The following is a 23,677-nucleotide window of genomic DNA, read 5'->3' as shown; positions in this document are numbered from 1 at the left end:
CACTTTCACTTGTTCTAGGATCATGCATTTTAGTTGAGCAATAGAATGCCTTGCTTCCTGGAAATGCATTGCCACAGGTGATCCAAGACTTTTAGTTCGAATGTTGGACTTGTGTTCCGTCCAACGCAGTTTTGCCTTCCTTATGGTGATCCCCACATAATAGTAGCCACAGGGACACTTAAGAGCGTAGACTACATTGGTTGAGTCACGGGTACAAGAGTGTTTGAGTGAGATGGGTTTGCCCGTGTGGGGATAGGAGATTATGTTGCCTGGTATGATGTTACTGCAATGCTGGCAGTTGTGGCATGGTTGGGTTCCCTTGTATTTAGTTAGTGCTCCCTGAGTCGTGGGCAAATCTGCTCTGACTAAACTATTCCTTAAAGCATTGCTGTTTCTATAGGCGAAGATAGGAAGATTTTGAAAAAGTGACTGTGTCTGTGGGTCCATTTGTAACATGGGCCAGTTCCTCTGGATTATGTTCCTAATTTTCTGACTTTGCGCTGAGTATGTGGTGACATATACCATAGAATCGTCTTTCCGGATGTTCCTAGATGTGAGTAGGGAGTCCCTTTCAATAGTGGCCACTCTCTCCTCAATTCGAGTTAGTGTGGTGGAGTTGTATCCTCGTTCTCGGAATTTGTGACTTAAGGATGTTGACTGTTTCTGATATTCTGTGTTTTCAGAAATGTTCCTCTGGTACCTCAGAAACTGAATCAATGGCACGCTGTCAATCGTCCTCCGAGGGTGAAAACTCGTTGCCAACAGTAGGCTATTTCGATCTGTGGTTTTAGTGAAAATTCTTGTCTCCAGACTGTTTTCTTTAACATAAATCTCAACATCTAGAAAATTGATCAGCGATTTACTCGTCTGAGTGGTGAATTTAATTCTCGGATGCATGGCATTCATCATGGTAAAGAATTCATTCAGTTCACATTATCCACAAACGTAACATATGCAGCGGCACTTCCACCCACCTCCCCCACACCATAACACAGCCATCCACCAAATCATATCACTGTTAGCAGAATCCACAAACATACCACAGCTTTCGCCATCCATACCCCGTGCCATTCACAAACTATTGAGTCACTGACAACCTACCCACACCATCTTCACAACATAGGCCATACTACAACAAATCTGCACATATCACAGTAATCAAGCACATATAAGCACATATAAGCTGCACTTCACCCATACCCTCTTCCATTCTCACATTATACAAACACTTCACCCTGTGGCCACACTGCACAACTTCTCACTGTACCATCTCCAGCCGTACACCAAATACTGTAGCATATTCCAACTATCACCTCAACCATGGAACAAACAATGCATGCTTTTTTACTCATTTCTGCTGCTGTTATACGTGCACAATGTGCTCCACAACCATTCTCCAAAGATCAGCACCCTCTAACTGATGCACAGTCAAAAAGGCATTACTGCCGTGGGTGGGCTCAAGCCCTAGGCTCTTGCGTGCATGGCCTACGGCCCAGGGCCTTCGGCCATACACCCAATAGTCTAGGCCTTGAACACACCCACCGCAATGTAATGCCACCATGTATGTCAGCATGTCACCAACTACCACAATCCACATACACACCACTACCACCAGCACCACTACCCAACCTGCGCACCATAATGGAGCCATGCAGTGAAAAATGCAACAGTTACCATAATCTACAAACAAAGCACTGTCTCTGTCACCCTATGTACTTTCCTACACCTACTATGGTCTTACCCACTTCAATTCACATACTATTGTGTCACTCCCACCCTAACCACATAATGTTCACAACATTGGCCCTACTCCCACCAATCTGCACATACCACACTATGCAAGCACCACCCACTACCTGATGCAGAATCAAACATGCATTGCTGCAGTGGGTGTGCATGGCCTTCGGCCATGCACCCAATAGTCTAGTCCTTCAACACACCCACTGCAATGTAAAGCAAGCATGCATGCCACAATGTGCCCTACTACTGCATTCCACCCACATAGCACAGCCAACCTATCTTAGGTGCAATTCACTCCCCTTCTCAAAATCACCTGCCATCACTGCCATACTTACCAACATTCTGTGACCAAAAAGATGTAGTTTTCACATTTTAAAAAGAAATTTGCATAACAATGCCATCACGGGAAAATACAAAACATACAATGCTGGCACCATTGAAGCATTCTAAATTTTACAACCCATCAAACAGCACAACATGAAATGATGGTCAAATGTCACACATGTACATTTCTACATGGTAGGTTAACACCAAATTAAATTACCGAACCTCACAGATGGTAATCACACAGAGCTGGTAGGCAAACTTTGCCACTGCTCTGTAGCAGCAGCCTGGCCAATACATGTGTATTGCTGCCGTGAAACTTCAGCACTGAATGACATGGCGACAGATACCCCCTCAGTCTGATAGGCAGATGCTGTGTGATGGATGTACGCTCTGCCACTTGCCTTCACTGGTGGGTCACCTAAAGGGGCCACGTAGCTGTCGGGTCAGTTGATTGGTCTGAGCCCAATCAATGTAATCACCTACCAGGCCACTGTACAGACAGACTACTTGCTTTGTCCTGCTACCTGCCGTAGAGTCACAAAAATCACCTGCCACTGTAAAAAGCAGTACTATCTGTCACCCAAATCTGTAGACGGTAGCACTGCTTAAAAAGCAGTAGCCTACTACCTAAATCTGTTGGTTTGGCAACTCATCACGGAAAGAGGTCGCTGCAAACAGGTCGCTACACAAGCTATCTGCCCTTTACAACAGCTGCCTCCATTCACCACACAAGGCAGTCGCCTGTCGAGGTACCTGCCAATTGGCGCTCTACGCACAAATACTGCAGGTACACCTCCGTCTTCTTCCACCTCAATACATATTTCACTTGACCCACTTCTCACTCCCCCACCCTTTCCATCCCTTCTGACCACCAACACATGGCGTACAGTGTATTTTCCAGTCCCTTTCGGCGCTGCACTGTCCTCCAATAGACCATGGTGGTGGTTCCCAAAAACGTAGACGCACAGCACGCTTCCCTCCAGCCAACCACCGGCCGCGTCCAATGTTTGCCGACATCACGGCATACTGCAGGCCAATGACACTTCGATCCGCGAAGCGAACAGGTAAATGGGTCTGCCGAGCGGACCCAGATGTCACTAATTTTTTGCGAGGGACATTTCAGTCCTTTGCAACAAAACTACTGACCGGATTCCCACCCAAGCCCCCACCGCAAATTTGGTGCAAATCCATCCAGCCGTTTGGGCTGTAGTCGTGCGCAAAGGTTTTGCCCATTCAGTCTATGGAGGAAACAAAAAAATGTTGGGACCCACCCTATAACTTTGCCCCCTCCTGCACGAAACCTCACCCAACTGGTGAAAAAATTCAGAGTTGGCCATATATTTTTTTTGCTAGGTTTGGTGAGGATTCCTCCAGGGAGAGCAAAGTTATAAGCCGCGAAACAAGTGCTCTTCCTATGAGTTCAGCAACTTAACCATAACTACACGCCCACTACCGCGGGCTGTGTAATATATATATACCACCAACAACATTATGGTGGGTTTAAAAAGGTTTGAAAAAAAACCTTTCACCAGTAATGTGAAAACAGGAAAGTCCATTTTAGCATGTATATTTGGTCATTTGTGAGGCGCAGTCTTAGGGCCTCATTACACGGTAGGCGGTAAACCATGGTGCTATCAGCACCATGGTTGCCGCCGGTACCATACCGGTACCACCATGGAGGAAAGGGGAATTACCACCCCATTCCAAGGTTGGCGGGGCAGTAATTCCCCTTTCACCAGGACCCTTCCCCATTCCCATTTGAGCCCCCATAGGCTCAATGGGAATGGGGAAGGAGCTAATTACGGTACCGCAAATTGCGGTACCATAATTAGCACCAAGGTCCCTTTGCGGGTCTCAACTTTAACGGCTGGTCTACACCAGCCGTTAAGGTCGGGTCCTGCAAAGGGACCTCGCAGTAAGGCGGTAAGGGTTAACGGTCACCGTTAACCCTTACCGCTGACCGTTAACCCTTACCGCCTTCCGTGTAATGAGGCCCTTAGTTTCTTGAGGCAGCAGAACGCTTTAGTGAGACAAGGACATGACTCAGTGGCAGTTTGCAATGTGGAAATAAAGTGGGGAGCAAGGGACGCATCTCAAAAGACATTCAGAGAGTGGGGGAGGAAGGGCGGGGTCCTGCAAAGGTGAAGGGTACAGAGGGAAACCCTGGGCGAGAAGACAGGCAACATTTATTCAATATATAAAAAGCTTAAGCGATGCCATTTACTAAACTTCAGATGCTCAAAAGCCATTGAAAAATAGGAAACGTTTCAAATGTAATTTTCTTTGAGGTGACGTGGCAGTTCGTACAAGTAATACAATGGGCCTCATTACACGGTAGGAGGTAACCATGGCGCTAATAGCGCCATGGCTTCCTCCAAAACCTTACCGACTCCGCCCTGGTGAATGGAGCTATTACGGCCCCATTCCAAGGTTGGCGGGGCCGGTAATTCCCCTTTCACCAGGACCCTTCCCCATTCCCATTTGAGCCCCCATAGGCTCAATGGGAATGGGGAAGGCGCTAATAACGGTACCGCAATTTGCGGTACCGTTATTAGATCTAAAATCCCTTTGCGGGTCCTGTCCTTAACGCCTGGAAAAACCAAAAATCCCCTACCGCCTACCGTGTAATGAGGCCCAATGTGTCCCAATTATTACAATTAAGCTTCAGATGCTCAAAATCCAATGAAAAATATTCAGTTCACAGTTCACACTAACAAGCAAAATGTATCCCTAAGGCCAACATGGGCAAAAAATAGCATTCCGAGTAATCACTGCCCACACACTACAAATATGTTGGGTATTATCAACTACGTGGACGCCATTTCGTTATCGAGCCGTTCGCGCAACAAATGCCAGTTTTATTTCAGTTACGCTGCTCATAAAAGGGAAGCCCGAGCACAAATCCAAAGCTTGCACAAACAGAATTTGGAGAAATGATAAAACTGCCCACTCGTTCCTCTCTTTATGTGACAGGAAATCAATGTAATCGCTTCCATGCTGTCTCCCACAGAAGTTAAACAAGATAATGTACACAGTGTTGAGCACTAGCGCTTTACGGCTGAACAGAGCGGCAACCAGTTTCCATTATTTATCAAAACATCACACTGCTGAAGCTTAATCACAGAAAGGCCTCCTATATTGACTGGGCTATGACAGTGCATGCCAGATGGCACGTGCCACACACGCGACTTGTTATCTCAGCGGGACCCATTCGCCCATGTGCATTTAGAGCTGGGGAAAGCTGCCAGAGCAAATAATTTATAGATCAGCTATCATAAGGTATCGCACTTTTGTGTCAGATTACTTGTAACGATTCTGGTAACCATGCAATAGTTTTTGAAACACATAATGCTGGTCCATGATTCATGATGCGAGACTTCTTATTAGACATTCAGGCTTGACTGCCCCTTTTGGGGTGGGAAACAGGCGTATTTGCATATGGTATTTCATTTTCTGTAATGTCTTGGCAGGCGAATAACAATGGTCTGTAGGGTTGCCCAGAGCGATGACCGAGGTTAAGATTAATTCTCAACCTTCTAACCGTCACCTCTTTGTTTTGCTTAAGAAATTCAGGAGGAAATACACTTAGCACTCCTATTGTACCATCTGGTGATTAAATCTTATCATTCACATCCAATGCGCTCCCAACCGGCACTTATTTAATAGGAATTACACATACAAATGAAGTCAGTTTGGCAAAAAGCTGTTGAACCGTTAACAAATTTATAATCAGGCCATGCCTGAAAAATTGAAAACCAAGTTTACATCATATGAAACATAATGTTTACCCTTAAGGGGTACCTTGAGTCAAATGGATCTGACAGCCTTTTTAACTGGGAAATGCTTTCCCATTGGTTCTCCCTTCATTGGAATGGGGATCTAGCAGTAAGATAGCACACCAAGCTTCTGACATCTGTGTGCAGCCTCTTGATGCAGGTTTGAATTCCGGCAGGGTCAACTCAGCCTTTCATCCATTTGAAATCGATAAATGGAGTGCCGCGCGGTGGGATAATAATGTCAACTGTCATTTCAACGCTTAGATGCCTGCAGGTTTGAGGTGTTATATAAAACCAGATATCGATAGTAGGTGATCCGCTGATATTGCTTCCCTGAAGCAATAGCTTTGCCTTTTTTAAACAATGACACCAAAAAATGTACTGCCTCAACCAGAGAGGCAGATATGGGATCAATGCGACCATCCATGCATTAGCGACCCCACATGGACCATCGAGAAGAGTATTGAGATTTTGTGGAATCCTCCCAGGAGTCCTTAATGACCTGGAAAACATCATCTGAAAGACTTCTGATCAACCAGGAACCACTGAAATCTTCCAAGCCATGAGAGATAGATGCCCTTGGAGTACCAAGTTATGTGGATGACTGCCGGGCTCTATGAGAAAAAGGATCTGGGACGCTAGGAGCCAGGCAAAGTCCACTGCCAGCTCCAGAAGGGCTGGGAACCATACGCGAGAGGGCTAACATGAGGCTAGAATAACCAGAGAAGCTGTCTGTCTCCACACCTCCGCTAGTGCTCTCACTACCTTGGAGAACAGGGGAAAGGCATACCTTTTTTTGTCCTCGATCAGTATTGTAGGAAAGCATCTGCAGCTACTGATATCGAAATGGGTCACCAACTGAAAAAGAGGAGAACTTGGAAGTTGAGGCAGGAGGTGAATAGGGCCACTTCCATGGGACCTCAAATGATTTGGACAGATCAAAGAGACTGTGATCCAGAATGAACTCACTCCTGCCCTGAAGTGTGATATTTTACCAGGAAAGTTATTTTTCTGTCTAGAGAGAAGAGCAAGAGCTTCCTTTGCAAGACCTCCTAAGCCCTTGTATTTGGTACCCCCCAGGTGGTTTATGTAGCAGACTGTGGAAACATAGTCCATGCATAGAAGGACACAAACATTTTCCCTGCTTTTTACCAGGCTTTTCAGTGCAAAAGACCCTGCGAGAAGCTTCAGACAGTTGATGTGGAATGTCCTTTCCTCTTGAGTACACCTCAGACCCACCCCCTGACCCCACCAGGGAAATTGGTCCTGTCCTCTCCCCGGCCCGAAGCCCACATTGCTGGCATCTAATTTTAACACTATCTCTGAGATGGGCCAAAAATCACCCTCCTCTTCCAGAATTCCATATGCTTAAGCTACCAAAGTAGCTTGTCGTTGACATCTAGAGATAGAGCTATCAATTGAGAGTAAGAGATATTCCTGCATAGGTGACTGGCCTTTTGATTTTGGAGATCCCTATAATGAAGGGGTCCCTGGAAATAGCACCTGAATGGATGACAGCAACATCCCACTCACTCTTGCTAGTTTCCCGTGCGGAAGAATGCTCTTCCCCGAATGCAGTGAATTTATTGATGGGTTTCACACATCCGTGCTTCTAGTAACAGAAGGATGCACTGCAATTAATCTGTATCAAAGCCCAGAAACAGGATGCAGGGGGCTCCTTCAAGCAGAAAAGGAAGATTGTATACTTCTCGTGCTGTATTGGAAGGGAGGGACTGGAAGAGTTCTGGGAAATGTGGCCAGATGCTCTGGCTCTGCCTGTTCTGGCCCTGTAAAAAACCATGGGTAAACACCTTGCGGCTGTTGGGCTGCGCTTTGTGCACAGCAGTAAAAGTGTGTACATAGTAAGAGAAGTCTCCAAAAAATTGATTACCAATTAAATTGCCCTGCACCCGTGGCCCAGCCTCTGCATCAGCCATCTCGGTCAATTTAGTATCAAGGGCAATTATAGCACTTTCCTCCTTTCTTTGGAAAGGGCTGAATTAGCATTGCCAAACAGGCAAACCAACCTCTGCACCCAGTTCCTTAGTCCTTGCAAATCTAACTGTGTTGCAGAGATTGTGCACTTCTCCACCAATTCACAAATCTGTGTCCCATTACATCAAGCTGTTTGCCCTGGCACATTCTTAGGGTCTTATCAACTCCTTTCTTGGTGTATTTCCCTTTTTTGTGATAGAAAGGAGAGCATAGGCTGGTACATTTATAGTGTTTTGTGCACTTTGTCAGAAACGGTGGGATGAGGAAATTCTGAATGTAGCTTATTCCTTTCACCTTTGCTTAAAGGTTTTCTACAGCAATGCTGCAAAAAAGAAGACACCGTTTTCGAGGGTTACCACACAGCCAACCTAAGGTGCTGAAGGTTTGCCAGCTTGTTAGGGAGAATTCTCTGTTTAGGCTGAATTTCCTAACCTAGTGAGTCCCCCAGCAGCTTTGCTGGATTTCGGGAGTCTGTTTTTTTCCATTCTGCCAAGAGTGAGACTCTTTTCCTCCCACTCTTGGACATGTATGTGTATAATTCCTTTGAAATGTCAATGTGTTCGATGGGCTATGGGGTCTTTTACTCCATAGGGTCTCATAAGTTTTTCTATGTGTGTTACACCGCACCCTACGTGCCGTAACACTGGGGCGTCCTAGCGGACCTCCACCATAGACTCCATACCCGGGGACTGACTATTGTCTCCCCGGGCATGTAAAGTCACCATTGGCTTTACTAGATCTAAATTTACTAACAGAACTAGTACAAACCATCTTATTGTGGACGTACTAGTAGGGGTAATTCGATTACTCCTAGATCTGTTACTCGAGGAGGCACTGTACCGTCCCCCCTCATCGAGTTTTGGCTGGTGGCAGTGGAAACTACTTGTTATGTTCGACCCCGAACATAACCCTATGGGATTCGTCCCATTGTTGGAGATTGGCTCTTTTTCTCGTTAATCTCTAACGTACCACCTGTCTCCTTATCTTATTTTCTGCCAGAACTCGGTTTTTAAATGGCGTCTGTGTTTGTCTCTGTGACTCCTAAACCAAAGGTCGAGCCCTTTGTTCCACTTTTGGCGGGCTCTGTACAGAGACCCTCCAAAGTGGTGCCATTCTGTCTGGGTTACCAGAGGGGTGTGGGAGGGGGTTTAGGCACCCTGGACCGAGTTGCCTTGCCAACTCTGGTCACACTCTGATTGACAGCTAGGCTAAATGAATGGGGGTCTTCTGCATAAAAGCAGGGCTTTTGGGACTGGATCTTCAGAAGTCGCCACAGGACCTAAGAATCCAACGAGGGTAACGCTGAGCCGACCTGCAACGACGACACCTCCGGTGTAGCCCTGCTGAGCCGACTCACCACTTCCCGACGACAGAGGAGATCTCCCTGCCGGAGAGTCTCTTCCCCTGACTGGTGGGAACAACCAGTCCCCTTTGCTTTTTATTCGCCTCAGGACGCAGTGGTCAAATTGCCCGTGGAGAGCACCTCGGCAACCGGATAGCCACTACCCCTGTACCGCGACCAAAAGGTAGTGCCTTGTGACGGAGCACTCCGCGGCTGGTCTCTTCCCTGGTGGTGCACCGGACTTCACTTTCCTTCGACGACGAGATCATCTCTACTCTTGGCAAAGACCCGACGTGCATCCACCACCAGGAACAACTGCCCCCGCCGGAGCTGCCCTCCACAACAAGGTACCGTGTCCGCCTGGCTTCCCTTTCATTCGGTTCGAGTGAGGTGTCTTAATCCTCTCCGTTCCGCTGGGTCGCCTCCAAGCTTTGCTCATTCTTTGTTCTGAACTGGTTCAATCTGCCGATAACAAATTGCTATAAAGACTTGAATGCATCTCCACTAGAGACTTTTTGGGACATCGCGCCTTGCCTCTCTCCGAGTGGGCCTGGCCTCTGAACTTTATGATCTATTGTGATTCTTGCCTTCCTGCCTTGCATTTTATCCGCGTAGGATTGAACTGTGTTGATTTCATAACCTGCCTATCTTTTTCTCTCCCTTCCTAACTAATATTCGAGTGTCATCTAGGTTGAGGTATACACCTCTGTCTGAAAATAAGTGGTACTAGTAGAACCTAGAGTTGTCGATATTTTGCTAGGGGGATTGATCGTTTTCTACTTCGTAGAGTAATTGTTTTTGATTTGTTTGCCGTGATTTGCTTTAGTGTTTTCCCTAGATGTTGTGTTATAAATAAATACCTTGATATCTTTACACTAAGCCTTGTTGCGTGTTTGCTTGTCTTGCTGTGAAGAATTGCCCTATTTTGTATACTCCACATACTGCTCAACTTTTCTTGAGAGAAGTCTGACTGCTCAGCCACAGCTACCAAATGAATCTGTGTGGTACAGACTGCTACCAAGTGGGTTCACCGCCAAACGCCTGTAGTCCTAAATCTTTTGCAGTGGTCCCAGAGGGAACTGCACAGGTTTCCGCCTAGCACTGGTGTACAGCGGTGGGATTTGTATCGAGTATACAGTTTAGAGTGCTTTTCGACACTGTAGGATAACTAACCACAAAACTTTGCACAAAAAGCAACTTTCAAAAAACATGTCTAAGATTGAAACTTACAGTCAAGAGTCTTTGTCAGGTGAAAATACTGAGAGTTTGCGAATCTTTCTGTAAGAGGCAAGAAGTTAGAACTAATAGAGAGATTGCTGGCGAACCAAAGTCTGAGTACTGGTTCAGAGGAACCAATCTCCCCAGCGAATGTAGACGACAGTAATGGTGTTGATCTGAATCGTAATTCTGATGATAGCGATGAAGAGGCTGACGAGGACGGAGAGGCTAACAAAACTGTCTCCCCCGCTCCTCTACCTGCCTTACCAGCTGTGCCTATGGGGCCAATACCAGGTCCCACAAGTAACCCTGCTTATTTTGAACTTGAAAAAATGAAGCTCGAACTAGAATACAAACGGTTCTTGGCTCAATCTGAACGAAACCAAGAACTCGAGTTCAGACGGATGAATGCCCAGGCTGAGCAGAAGCAAGCTGAGTTAAGACTCAGAGAAATAGAACTTAATCACGAATTAGAGATGACAAAGTTGTCTATGGAAAATGCTTCTCTCTCCTCTGGTTCCTCTAGGAGCTCCAGTCCCAAAAGACCCTGGATGCCGAAGGAATTAGTGGGTATGTATGAACCGAGATTGGATGTGTTGGATTGGCTGAAACTGTTTGAATACAATCATGGGCTCCAGGACATCACCGGGAATGCTTTGCTTCCCTAGTTGTTCTCTAGGCTCCCTCCTGTTGCGACTGATGTGGTAATGGAGTTGGGGGAGGCGGATAAGACGGATTACGAAAGTGTGAAACTAGCTTTGATAGCTAGATATGGGAAGACCCCTTCCCAGTATCTTAAGAGGTTTAGAACCCTCGAAAAGCATGATGGTACCCCTTGGGCTACCTGGGTGAGTGAAGGGTTGAAAAACGTAGAGGGATGGATTAAGGGTTAAAGTGAACACTTATGAGGGTATGAGAAATCTTTTTATGTTGGAGTCTATTTATGATGCCTGTTCTCCTGAGCCCAGACAGCACTTGTCTGATTCGAAGGAATTGGATTCCAGGGCACTAGCTAAGGCTGCTGACTTGTGGGTTGCCAACAGGGCTACTCATAAGGAGTCTGGGGCAACTCAGAAAAAGGATGAGGGAAAACAGCATAAAAAAGACTCAAAAGAGAATTCGAATAACTCACCTTCCAAAGAGGGCCCCAAACAAAACCAGAAGGGTAAGCCACCGGGAAAACCACAGCAGAATAGTGTGTCTTCTGGTGCCAAACCGGAAGGAGGTCAGAACAAGCCACCATTCCAGAAAGCATTCGGTAAATGCTTTGTTTGTGGCTCGACTGACCACGTGAAAGGAGATCCCAGATGTAAGGGTAAACCTTCAGGGGTCCAGCTTGTCTCCTTAGCCTTCGCTCCAGAGGAGGAAGTCCAAATGGCAAGTGGAAACTTTCTACTGCTAGCTGACGAACCCATTGGAAGCTCAGCCAGCGTTTCTTTAGTATCTCTGGGGTTGTGGGAACAACAGAATTTAGATGTCTATAATTCTATCCCCGATAATACTAAAGAGTATTATAAGGACAGTGTCCAGGTAAATGGTCAGGAGACTCCTGCCATTAGGGACACTGGGGCCAGCATAACTGTGGTGGATAAATCGTTTTTTCAGGCTGAGGATTTTGCTAAGGCACCCAAACGCCTCACCAAGTTAGCTGGAGGGCCTGTGCAGATGCTTCCCCAATTACCAGTTCTCATCCAGTGTAACGACATGACTGTGAAGATACCTGTCAGCATACAGAGTGAGATACCAGGACGCGTACTGTTGGGTAACGATTTGAAAACTCTCGGAGTTGTATCGCATACTTCCAGACCTCCTAGTAAACGGTTACAGGAGCTAACCAGACCTGCAAGAGAGAGGACCATGCGCGGTACTCTCCAGGAGATGATGAAGAAAGAAATCACTCATGCTCCACTGGAATTGTCGGCCGCTGTCTCCAAGAAATCAGAAGCGAAGGGGAAACCTAAGACTTCTATCCCGAAACCAGCCGCCAGCATTCCCGTGCAGCCGACACGGACTTCCCCGCAGTTGTCCAACGTCACACCTGTAACTCCACCTCCAGCCGAGGCTGAGAGGGAGGTACAACCCTGCGTGGTAGAATTAGACTCTGAGGAAGAGCTAATGGAAGGCCAGGAACTCATTGGAGATCTGGACCCTGTTGACCATCCTGAGCTGGAGTCTTTACTGGCAGAAGGTGGACCCAGCAGGGCAGACTTCAGTAAGGGACAGAGAGAATGTCCAACTCTGGAAGGTCTTCGCCATCAGGCAGAAGCTCAGGCTGAAGGGCAAGAGCCTGGGAAATACAGGTTGCACTGGGAAGATGGCCTCTTCTACAGTGAACCGACCGAGTCTGCACCTGGAGACTACATACGACTTGTAGTACCCCAAGAGAACAGACCACAGTTCTTGCAGTTAGCCCACGAGATTCCTTTGGCTGGTCACTTGAGTTTCAAGAAGACTAAGGAAAGGCTCTCTCTTTATTTCTATTGGCCAAAGATGGGGGCCGAAGTAGAAAAACACTGCAGGAGCTGCCACACCTGCCAGACCTCTGGTAAGGTTGGCTCCAAGAATGTGGCACCTTTAGTGCCTCTCCCAGTCGTGGGAGTCCCATTTGAGAGGGTAGGGATTGACATCATTGATCCCCTTGATCCTCCAACCTCCTCGGGCAACAGGTTTATACTTGTTGTAGTAGACCATGCTACTAGGTATCCTGAGGCAATTCCTATGAGGACTGTTACAGCTCCGGCTGTGGCTAAGGCCCTCCTTGGTATTTTTACCAGGGTCGGGTTTCCTAAGGAAGTAATCTCTGACAGGGGTTCAAACTTTATGTCCCACTACATGAAAGCCATGTGGAAAACCTGCGGAGTAATTTACAAGTTCTCAACGGCTTACCACCCACAAACCAATGGGTTGGTAGAACGGTTCAACCGAACTATGAAGAGCATGATAGGTGCTTTAGAGGAACCCCTTAAGCGTAAGTAGGACCTTCTACTGCCATGCCTTCTCTTTGCTTATAGAGATGTCCCTCAGGAGGGATTAGGTTACTCTCCCTTCGAACTACTCTATGGTCATCCCATTGGCCCTGATTAAGGAGGGGTTGGAGAGTGCTCCTTCCCCCAAGCCAGTCCGAGTGACTGACTATGTGATAGGTCTCCGGAGGAGAATGTCGCACATGATGACGGAAGCAAACGATAACTTGAAAGCTGGACAAGCATTGGTCAAGCACTGGCACGATCAAAAAGCTAACATGGTTGAGTCGCTCAAGACCAGCTTGTTCTCGTTATGATCCCAACAAGGCAGAGGGCCTTGCAAGATAAGTGGATGGGACCCTAACGACTAGTTAGCCCCCTTAGGAAGCCTGTGCTGAAACAAGGAAACTATTGTGTATAATAGAACGTATGCTGAAGTGTCACTGCTTCTTGTAAAGCCTGAAAACAAGAGATATTCCAAGGGCCATGATTACTGCAGGTACTAAACACGGTTATATGTTCATTCATCGCCAGTTTTGTTTTTTTTCCTTTGAGTTTTTTGCAAACAATTGTTGGCCCACAAAACTCATCGAAATGTATTTTTTTTCATTTGGGGGTTCCTCCCAAAACCCGCTCCCCTATTATTTATTTCATATTCCCTCTACCCCATACATCCTCTTACCCCTCTTAGCCCCCCACCCACCATATTTTTCGATTAATCTTTTCAGCCAAAACCTTTCAGCAAAAAACACATAAAAAAGAAACTGGCACTGGAAGAGCGTCGTACCACTATGCATAGTATTTTCCAAGACCCAACCTGTTGATGGCACTGAGATCTAAATGGTGACCAACACGTTGCACACAAGCCTCTTCTAAAGAGCAGAAGTTAATCACTATGCTGTGCTCTCTGTGTATTTGTAAAGCGCAGCTGTTCACAATAAAAGAGTATCTTGTTACTGTTGAAGATAAAAGCTAATGTGGGGTCAGCCGTATTGAGCAGGTTGTGAGAAGGATGAAAAACAGCTGAGCTTTCAAAGCCTAACGAATTTGTAAATGGTTATTAACGAGGCATAAATGCAAGGGCAGCGTGCTCCAAAGGGTGGGTACTGCCCATGAAAATGCATGGCCACCCCATTTGGCAGATTTCATTTTAGGGGCCGAGTAGCTGGCTCGGGGTGATATTTGTTTGATAGATAGTGTTATGCGCTAGAGCCAGGGTTGTCCAACTCCAGGCCATCCATGATGGGTTTTCAGGATATCCCTCATTAATATTCATGAGAAAAAAATGCATACATTTTGAATCATTGTATGCAAATGTAATTTAAGAATAATAATGAGGGGTATTCCTGAAAACCCAACATGGATCCAGCCCTCGAGGCCTGCAGCTGGACAACCCTGAATCAACTTAGAGTAATTCCTCTTGTAGTCTAGTAACCAGTGTAGTTGAATGAGTGAGGAGTTATGTGAGTTCGTTTGGGAAGTTGTTGGAGTGATTTGATTGATTGTTGTGGCAATCGCATGCAGGCTGTGTGGCAGTAGTCAATAAGTAATGAAACAAAAGCAGTTCACAACCAGAAGCTGATGCCCCAGGGGTAGGAATGGAAGATATAGTTTCAGGATTTTTAGCTGCAAAAACATGTTTCTGTGACTTTGCTAATTCGTGGGTTAAGGTTAAGTTGTCTATCCATCATCAAACCTACATGTCTTACTTTTGAAACAGGTTCTGATCATGCACCCAACATCGAGGGCCATAAGCTTTGGTCCCACATGACTAAAGCCAGAGCTGCATAAGATTATATTCAGTTAAGCCCTGTTGAACATTCACGCATAGGCTAACAGTGGTCAGTGCAGCTGGAAAATTGCTGGTAAATGTGTGATGATCTCCATCTCCCCAGAGCAAGATCTGTCTATCATCCACACATGCATAGAAAGTATTCCAAGCTCAGAGGCTGCAGATAAAGATTTAATAAAACAGGGTAGGGTATTCCCATGTGCCCCTACACGCTAATACATGCATTGGATTCAACGGGATCCATTACTACACTCTATGTTCTTTTGGCCAGAAAAGATTGGTACCAGTTGTGATCTGCCGCTGAAATCACATACGTGAGAGAGAGCCTAGAAAGAGCTTGAGGTTGACATTGTCAAAGGCTGCTGATAGGTCTAAAAGAATAAGTCCCCCATGCAAGTCCCCATCTACCACTCTCCTTACATCATCCATCCTTGACACCACAATTCTTTCAGTATCTCTCCCCTGGTCTAAATACAACCTGATGTATATCTAACAAATGATTATATTGAACATGAGATTGGATTTGTGAAGTTACAATTGATTCTACCATTTTTCTGAAATATGGAAGTCGTGAAATAAGGCAAAGGGTCACTGGGTCAGAGTTCTCTGGAGCATGTTTTAGCTGGTGCTGAGCCAATTCAGCTTTCTAGAATGACAGCATTTTGCCATTATGTAGTGTTAACAAAGGACTAACTAAAGAAGTGACAATGTTTTCCAAGTGAGCAGGTGGTCATGAGGGGGAGCCTGTAGTCTTATCATTGGATAATGCTTCAGTAAGAGTATCTCCCTTCAAACGGTCAAAACGTAATATTTCTACTGTGAAGTCCTTTGAGCAGTTGTGATTTTAATATGTGTCTTTCCTCCTTTGTGATGGCGTGGCAGACATTGACATTTGTTGGTCTGGAGGGTTGCCCAGAGCAATGCCAGTGGTTATGATTTATTCAAAAATGTACAACCATCACTCTGTCTTTTAAAAAAAAGACACGAGGGGGTCAGGTATGCCCGAACAATGTACCTGATTCTGCTATGCACACAGAGGCTACACCTTACTGGTTTTCCTCAATGAGGCTGAAACAGGTGCAGGGATGTTTGTGGACTAGTGCAGAAGTAATGTGACCTAGCAGTTCAGGCTGGCCTGCCTCTTTCGGTGGGGGTACCATGCCTGATTTGCATGTGGTCTTTTCCCATCTGTAACGGCATGGCAGGCTGAAAAGCTATGGTCTGGACGGTTTCCCAGAGCAACGCCAGAGGTTATGAGTCATTCAAAACATTCCAGTCACCACATTTCTGTTTTGCCAATTTCACCCCGAATAGCATGAGTATAGCCAAACAGGGGCTCTGGGCTTGCCATACTTAGAGACTCAAGCAACATCTCACTGAATATGCCCAATGCGCCTTATACACATGTGTGGTTGCTTTTGGTCCCATGCAGAAGGGATTTCACTTAGCAGTTTGCACTGAACTGTCCCTTTTGAAATGGGGCCAAGCCTTATTTGCATATGCTGTATAGGATACATCCATATTCCCCTAAAATGGCTTCATTGAATCGGGTCTGTGAACACAGAGTCATAGAAAGAAGGGTCCGCTTTCTATGATTAGTGTTCACTATACAATGGAAGGAAGTGGAACAGTGAGCAGAGGTAGCAAGCTAAGAAGTGTATGGGGTTGGGGTTAGGGAATGGGGTTAGTGGTCATGTGCAGGCTGGAAGAGGGGCAGAGCCCCCCAGGGCTGTGTACAGAGCCGGAGAAATGAATGAGGGATTGGGGAGGGATTAGGGAGCAGGGAAGGTGAATGGAGAGCAGGGAAAGGTAGGGTGTTGGTGGTGACAGAGGCAGTGCGCCAGGGTTGAGGGGGGTATAGCCCAAGGTCTTTTGGTTGTAACCCCGGATAGCAGCTCTGGGGCTACATCGAAAGGGCTAGCTAGCATCGAGACCCGACAGTCCCGACATTAGCATAGCCTTGGATCTTTTCCAGAACTAGCAACACCCCATGATGGTGAATCCCTCCTTTATAGAGTGGATGGGGGATTTAGGGGATACAGATATAGATTAGCAGGATTCAGCATGACGGGTCGTGGGGCACTGTTCATTGGCAGGGATTGTGGGTGGGATTTGCTGGATCAAGTTGTCGAGGGGAGGGGTGTCGACACAAATACATGGATAAGGTCTAAACTCTTCTGTAATGTCATGGCAGGCTGAAAGTATATCGTCTGGATGGCCTCCCTGTGCAATAGCATGTGTTATGATTCATTAAAAACCTTCCAGCCATCACTCTTCTGTTTTGGCAAAGTCACTATAAACGGGGTGTGCAGTCGTGGGTCCCAAGATTGCCATTTCCAGAGGCCCAAGATCGAACTCACTGACAATGCCAAAGGAGGCTGAAACATGTCTGGGGTTGCTTGTGCACAGGCAATGTGAGGTAGAAGGTCGTTTACCCATCAGCAAAAGGGTGGCAGGCTGAATAATGATGGTCTGGACCCAGAGCAGTGCCAGTGGAAGGACTTAGGGCCACAGAATGAATGTGGTTATCAAGTGCTCCATGTAAAAGAGCAGTAGTGTCAGTTTCATTGCCACATATCTCGCAACAAAACAATAAGCCATGCGCCAGAAACACCACAGATTCATTTTTTATGAACTCCTCATGGTATAAATTAAGAGGGAAACAGAAGAGGCTCGTTCAGATAAAAAGTCACCCATACAGAACCGAACTAAGTAGCAATCACTTGAAATGCACCCCCAAATCAGGCACACATCAATGCACTGTGGATATGCAAATTAGCTGAAAAGTGTGCTTTTTTCTACATATGAAATTGACATTGTCTTATGGGCAATTGTATAGATAGCCTTTTCAGTCCAAGACTTACAACTTTCAAGGATACAACAATCCACCACATACATAATTCTCTGTTATTGGTTTCACCCTGATTGGTAAATGTCAGTGTGGCATTGATTGACATCCTTGTAACTGGAGTATTAGGGCATGTTTACCATTCCCCATCAACATTATGGTGGCTTTAAAAAAACAAGAACAATGCCATCCTACATGTAATGTGTCAGTACACAAGGCCATTTCAGCTTAAAATCTGCATTCACCCACAGACAGGGACCCATTTTAGCCAGCACTGAAGGTTGGCCTCCAGATCAGAGCCACACAGCAGTGCATTATGGCTTTGCAAATTAGCTGAACATCGTGCAACTCATGTATTGTGTTCCATAAAGAATTGTCTTTGGCTTATAGAGCTGTGCTATATAATACATATCTTCATCAACCCAAGACTGGAAGCCTTCAATGATGTACTAACCCATCATATACACCTTTCACGGTTATTGAGAAACTTGAGATTTGAACAGGTTGAAATCCTTGTGATTGGATCATTGGGGAATGCTTACAATTCACCATCAAAATTATGGGTATAAAAAGATAAGGAGAACCCTTTCTAGCTGTAATCTGTAAGTGGAGTAGGACATTTCGGTTAAAGAGCCACACACATACACACACACAGTGCCACTTAGACGCCTTCACTGGAAGTTCACATCCAGATCATAGCCACACAGCAATGCAATGGGGTATGCAAATTAGCTGAAAAGCTTGTTTTTTGCTGCATCGGAAATTGTCATTGTACTAAAGGGCGTTGTTATAATAGAGAAAAACATACCATGAGAATGGATTTGAGGGTGGATTGCCATATTGTGAAGTGTATCAAGCATGACCAGTGCCCGCTGATGTGTCCCCTCCTCCACACCAGCTGGAACTATGGTACTGGCATACAGATTTGCAAGCTATTGGATAACATTTAATGAACAAATGCATTAAGTGAATTGTAGCCTTCATTCATTTGGAAAAATATCTATTAGAGTTACCATCCCTATGGCAATGAGTGTAAGTGTGCCAGAGTCCATTGTGAGGGGTAGAGAGGTCTGTTAAATATGGTTTCACAAGAACTCTCTGCACGTATCTGGGCATCGGGAAAGTGTACTGTACTTGACAGTGATTTTTGGACATATAACTAATTTATCGTAGTCACAACTGCCACTTTATTAACAGATTTAGCCATTGTGTTGGCTCCAAAATATCACAAGATCTGACGGCTCAAAGGCATCAGAACACCTTTCTTGCATAATCAAGATGGCCAGAGGTTTTTCTTTTCAATAGGCCTTTCACTGCGTTGAGAAACGCATTACGTGGGTTGGGGGGGGTGAGGGTCTAAGGTGCCCTTGACTTTCTATTCTTTCCAATTTGAGATTTTGCCCTGAATTGACATTTAGTTCCCTTCATTTGTTGTAGTTGCAGAATGGAATGAGGCATATTGGCGTGCTTCGGACTGCAAGGCGTATGTAGTAAGGCTTTGGGGGTTGGTTCTACTGGTTCCATTTGGCGCCATTGAGCTTCTTGTTTTGTACATACACCAAGGGGGTTTTAATGACAACTGGAAGCACTGTTTGGTGATGTATCACTGATTGAAGACTCCACATAAAGTTGTATTTATTATCTCTTTTTTATTTAGCAAAACATTTGATGAGAATGAAATGTTCACGGCACAACTGCATTACAATACACCAGTTTTCCTTCCCAGGTCAAAGCTAGAGATGTTGGAAGGTACAGTACATTAATGGGGATCCAGGATCATGTGTTCGTCTTGAACCCATTCTGTTCAGTGAGCACTCGAAGCACAATTTTCTACCAGCCCAAATGTCCTGCAGCAGATGTCCTTGGAATGCACCTCTGATCAAAACCTTTTTGTCCCCATCCTCAACCTTGTTCAGGGGGTTTGTGTATACACTTCAAAAACCATAGAGCTGTGCCCCAGACATTTCTATCTGATTTAGGTCCAGAAACCTAGGTGGAAGCCTAACCCAGACAAATCTCTGTCTCTCTATGGATACCCCAGCCGAGAAATGTTTTGGGACATTGTCCATAATTAGGCAGGAATGTCGTCAAGGTCCTGGGCATACAACATTCTCACATGTGGCAGCAGGTCACAGAACATGTTCTGCTTGAATGGTCCTTGGACTATGGCCCTGGGCAATGCTTGGAGATATCCAAAGGCATGGTCATATCGGAGTATATTTTAATTGCAGCCTACTAGGCATATGTTCTCTTTCCTGTAAAACTATCCTGTTTGAACATGTGAGTGCAATATATTGTATAGGCAATTTGGGCTGCAGCTGTTAATCTGTGGACGGAAAGGAATGAGACATTTTTAGATTTAATTTAAAGACCGCTGCTTGGGTGGTTGTAAACCGGCTGGCCCACAGCTCAGCCTCATATCTCACACATACCATGATGATTATGGACATGCTCAAATTCACGTTGGAACATAATAACTCTCTGTTTAATAACGAATATTACAGACAAACCAACAGGGTAGCAATGAGTGTGAAATATGCACCAGCATTGGCCAAATTGTTTATGATCATGATCATGAATTTGGAGCCAACATTGTTCTATGGCACAGATTTATAGGTGATTTGATGATGATTTGCAAGGGCAATCTAATGCAACTGAGTGAATTTGTAGAATTTACAAAGTTTGGAATATGTGCTATTATTTGTGTGTGCAACAAAATATTTGTTGGAAGTGCGATCAGAGAGCTAGGAGTAAGAATCTGCGAACATCTAGCAACACTTGGCAGCCAAGATAAACAATTTCCTCTAGCCACTCATTGGCAAAAAGCACATCAGTAGAATGGCAAGCATAGTATCAGGTTTATTGGATTACAGAAAACAACTATTGGTAAAAGAGGGGTAAACCAGGAGACAATTGGAGTCTGAACTCATTTGTAAATTACGTACCATTCAAAATGGACTCAAAACTGATCGTTAGATGGCAGTATTACTGTGAACTATATTTGACCTATACCAATGTTATTAAATTCTGAGCAACATGGCATTTATCCATTTGTATTTCAGCCTATGTAGTTTTGTAGGTAACCACGAACCGTGGAACTAATGATATAATCTGAATAGCAATTATAATGTGACAATGCATGTGATGACTATGGCCCGATGCCTGGATTAATAACATGACAATAAGGATCCCTATAGTATAATATATGGCGTAAATGAGGTTGCCCTCAACTAATATTAGAACAAGAGAGATTGCATTATTGGTAGTATATATAAGATGCCTAAAGATTTATTTTGAAAAAGGCTTGAACATATGACTAATATGACATAATATATTAGGTGCTTATGATACATTTCACCATTAATATTTTATTGAGAATTAATATAATAATAATATAATTGATACATTTGACGAGATGGTAACACATACTGGAATTGTATTAAGCTTAAGCAATTGTTCTATTGAATTATCACCATATTACTAGCCAAGTAACGAAGAACTGATCATTTAATTTTTTTTCGTATCTGTGAAAATTGTAGAACATTTTTGCTGCATATGGGAAAGCACATATATACTGTGACTAGGTACGGATGACTTCTTTATCAAGTATGCTTATGCAATAGACAGGCAGCACTATGTCAATAGTAAGAGTGGTCATGAAAATAGTAAGTTAATAAATTAATAAGTTAATAGGATTCATGTTCTTAATTCTGAACTAGGACGGATGAACAATGTGTTGAGATTCTATTCATTGAGGTAATCAGGAAATCAAGACACCTAATTCAAATGACACCATCATGCTTCCAATACTTTCTTTCCTAACATGGCTCGGGCTTGATAAATGGCTTACGTCAGAAATGGCGATGTGAAAGGACTTTCCAGGGATTCCACGGAGTAGTCCTTTAACAGGAAGTTGAACTCATCGTGTAGCCGATGAGTTCTTTTTGCCAATGTACTCCTCAGGAGTACATATGAACTGCCTGAGGAGTCTATTGGCCTAAAGATGGGTAACGCCTCAGGAACGCCGCTGATCCTTAACAGAAGTAGATGAACACCATGGCAATAGGCAATGTAAGACGTGGTGGATCGTTATCCTGTGAGGAAGGACAACAAGGTACCAATAAATAAACATGAAGGACAACAATCAATGTGCAACAAAACCGACAAGCATAGAAAAGGGAAAGTCTTACCAAGAGAGTGGGAACAGCATCAGTACAGAAGAAGTGTCGCAGAAGTCCAGAGAGAGAACACAATCCAATAATGCCTGACACCCGCCGGCACGCGGACACCTGAAAAAGTCCCACAGTGAAGTCTTAGGGTCCGAGCAATCCAAACCCTATACCAGACGAAACAAGGACTCCTAAGATCGTTCACAGCAGTCTCTAGTCCAGAACGCCATCGCAGGTGGTAGCTGTTGTGGATGAGTAGATCGACGTGAAGCTGGTAGGAAAGAGCAGGGATGAAAGGTGTTTGTGTAGCTGTATGCTCCGCAGAAGTTCCTGATTCCAGAGGAGTTCTATGCAGACTCGAGGCAGGGCGAATGTTGAGGACAAGGAAAGAAAACCAAATCACAAGAGAAAACAAGGTTTCAAGGCGTTCTGAGTTCCTGGCAATGTTCGAGCAAAATGTAAATAAATCCAAAGAGAAAGCGGAGAATGATGTTCATGCCGAGGTCAGATAACAGAGCGGTCCAAAAACAATGCAGACAAGGGTTTAGGCAAGGGAAATCCGTATAATGTAGCAAGATTAAAAAAACATGGCAATCACAAAGTAACGTAGCTTGTAGAATACCAGATTCAGAAGCAGCGAGTAAGTTGTGGGAGGAGACTATGAAGGTACAACGTTCTCACGTGACCGTAAGGGCTTAGGCAAGGGAAATCCGTATAACGAAGCAAGATTAAAAAAACATGGGCAATCACAAAGTAATGTAGCTTGTAGAATACCAGATTCAGAAGCAGCGAGTAAGTTGTGGGAGGAGACTATGAAGGTACAACGTTCTCACATGGGTCATGCCGAAACACATGACCCACGGAACGTGGAACGCCAGCGTTTCCATGGCAATCCCCAACGCTTCCTGAAAGAAGTACAGAGCGATGAGGTAGACCGAAGTGCCCTAATCATGTGTTATTTGCAACGGGGTAAGATGGGAGCCGCAGCACCAGAATATGACAACTTCTGGGGATGATGCAGAAGCCTAAACCCCTTAGTCTGCTGTGGTTTCTTGACAGCATACTTCCCAAATGAGAACTTCCCCCTCCTGGGCGACAAGAAATGCGAGAGAAGTCGAGGAGCATGCATATTAAAAGCGGGTTCCCAGGTCCGATCCTCCGGACCATAACCCTTCCAGTCCACTAGAAAGAGACGCACACCCCTGGATAGCTTGGATTCCAAGATAGCATTAACCTCATATGCCTCAGAGCCTTGAACCATAAGCAGAGGCGGACGATCCAGGAGTCTGGTATCTTCCACACAGGGCTTAAGTAATGATACGTGGAAGACAGGATGGACCTTCCATGATGTAGGCAATTCCAGTCTGACCGCAACTGGGTTGATAACAACCTGCACCGGGTACGGATCCACAAAATGCAGAAGCAAACACCTCCAACCAGGAAAACGAAGATTTTACCTTAGCCATACCTTATCACCAGGCTGATATGACGGTGCGGCAGACCGATG

The sequence above is a fragment of the Ambystoma mexicanum genome, chromosome 4p (genome assembly GCF_040938575.1).
Source record: "Ambystoma mexicanum isolate Mex_15411 chromosome 4p, UKY_AmexF1_1, whole genome shotgun sequence".
Lineage (NCBI taxonomy): Eukaryota > Metazoa > Chordata > Amphibia > Caudata > Ambystomatidae > Ambystoma > Ambystoma mexicanum.
Note: the sequence above shows the minus strand (reverse complement) of the source record.